Source organism: Trichechus manatus, unplaced genomic scaffold (genome assembly GCF_000243295.1).
Source record: "Trichechus manatus latirostris isolate Lorelei unplaced genomic scaffold, TriManLat1.0 scaffold00139, whole genome shotgun sequence".
NCBI classification, from domain to species: Eukaryota; Metazoa; Chordata; class Mammalia; order Sirenia; family Trichechidae; genus Trichechus; species Trichechus manatus.
Window position 1 is genome coordinate 4,502,947 of NW_004444075.1, and position 2,345 is coordinate 4,505,291.

General features: G+C 30.4%; 1 long non-coding RNA gene across 4 annotated transcripts in view; it reads left to right on the forward strand.

Moving 5' to 3' along the window:
• Window positions 1-2,339, forward strand: part of LOC111822204 (uncharacterized) — a 42,790-nt gene extending 40,451 nt beyond the window's left edge. For all 4 annotated transcript variants that reach the window (XR_002825474.1, XR_002825475.1, XR_002825473.1 and 1 more), the window contains one exon: window positions 430-2,339. This is a non-coding gene — a long non-coding RNA (uncharacterized LOC111822204). The remainder of the gene's footprint in view (window positions 1-429) is intronic.
• The last annotated feature ends 6 nt before the right edge of the window (window positions 2,340-2,345 follow it).

A 2,345-nucleotide genomic window follows, 5' to 3' on the forward strand; every position in this document is an offset into this window, starting at 1 on the left:
AAGAAGAAGAATGAAATATTTACAAGCCAGTAAGTCTTTTAATTTGGTAAATAGTTTTAGAAGTTGTCTTAATTTAGCACTTTTTGTATTTTCAATGCATAAAAGATTTTTGAAATTCCTACCAAAGTATTTTGGAATAAAAATCACATCTTCATAAAGGGAGAATGTTGTAATAGTTTATGTTTTAGCATGTAAATATCATACTATCATCTCTGTGCAATGGCTTGGTAAGAGTTTATTTCGGTATGTTAATGAGCCTGAATATTATTACCTCTGAGACATAGAGTGTTCATTACTCCCCTTTTTTGACCCAGAGCTATATAAGCATATCTCTTTTCACTTGGTTTAAAAAAAATGTTAAAAGTTGGATTGCACTGTATATCTTTCTGTATATTTTTTATAACTTTTCAAATTCTTCCTCCTTTTAAGTTCTCAGGTTAATCATCTTTAGAAGACTGGATTTTTGGATAAATACTCCACTCCATCACTATTGACTTTTAAAACGTAATAATGCAAACCTATACCACTGGCAAGAGTCCATGAACTTTTGATTACATTGATTAACAGCGCTTGGAGCTTCCTCAGGGAATAAACAATGACATCAGCAGTGGTTGACAGTGGAGGTTCTATTTTGGAGCTTTCCAGCAACGGAGTAGAAAATCACGAGGTTAGACATCCAATTTATTACATTTCTGTTTTGTTCACAGAAATCAATAATTTTGAAATGAATGAGAAACAGGTATTATGAGAGTAGAAATATACAATGCATGAAATTGCACATGTATATGTCATATATCTTCTTAAAATTTAGGTAATAGAAGGTTGAGGAAAATACTGCAGGGCTCACCTGAGTTGATAGAACGTACATATATTAGAATGAAACTTGAAGAAAAAAATTGAAATGTAAGAAGTAACACTAGTTGAGACATAGACTTAAATATCTAATAAGATATATTATTTTGGATTATAGAGTTCTGTAGATATATACTGTACCTGAATACCTGCATTAGATTAATCTCCAATAGAATTTTGTGTTCGCTTTACTTGTCATCTCTGTTTCTTGATTATTATATCTAATTCGGTGTGGGGATCCATCATATTTTAATCTAATATATACACTTATTCATTTGGATAATTAATAAATCATTATACATGTAAACTTTTGAATCATTAGCACATATTGTTATTTTCCTGTTATTGATAACATTGATGAATAAGAGATGGGAGTAGGTAATAACAGTAACAGAAGTATGTGAAATATGTAACAGAAATATGTGTACCATTCAATAAAAATTGAATATTAGAAGGGATCTAAATTATAATACAATAATGCTGTGACAGTAATGGACAAATATTGATCCATAGATGAGGTTGGAAAATGGAGCATTTATGGCATTAAAAAAAAATTTGTTTTCTCTATTTTCTATGAAAGATACTGCTGTTATTGATAGTACTAGTGTAGTGGTCTGTGTATTCTGGACTCTGGATTCTTTTTCTTGGTATCTGTTCAGTTTTCCAGATTAGCTTATGGGCAAACATGAACTGAATAAAAAAGAAAAAGTTGTGATCATATCTGTAGTTACTGAAAACCCATTTGCAAAATTGTACACCCATTCATTATACTAACTCCCTAAAGTAACAATAAAAGACAACTTCTTCAGCCTGATAAAGTCATCTGTAGAATACCCATTACCAACATTATATTTAATGGTGAAAGACTGAATGTTTTCTTTTTAAGGTTGATAACAAGGCAAGGATGTCTACTCTGAGCATTTCTATTGCAACATTGCATTGGCATACCTAGCCATTTCAGTAAGGCACAACAAATAAAAAACCCACAGACTGGAAAGGAAGAAGGAAAACTGTCTTTATTTCTAGATGATATGATCATGTACATAGAAAATCTTAAGGTGTCTGTGCAACAGCTGCTAGAACTAATAAATTTAGACAAGCCAGAGCATACAAGATTAATATGTAAAAATCAAATGTATTTATATATGCTAGCTACAAACAATTGCAAAATGAAATTTAAAAACAATACTATTCAACAGAGCATCAAAAAAATGTAGGGATAAGTTTAATAAAATATGTGTATACTGTATACTTGTAGAAAACTATAAAACATTTTTGAGAGAAATTAAAGAAGACCTAAATAAATGGAGATATATACCATGTTCATGGATTGGAAACTTACTATAGTTAAAAACAAAGTTGGAGGGTTTACACACCTTATTTAAATACTTACTATAAAGCTCCAGTATTTGTGACAGTGTGGTATTGGCATACCAGTAGACATATAGATCAATAGAACATAATATAGACCCACACATATATGGCTGATTGGT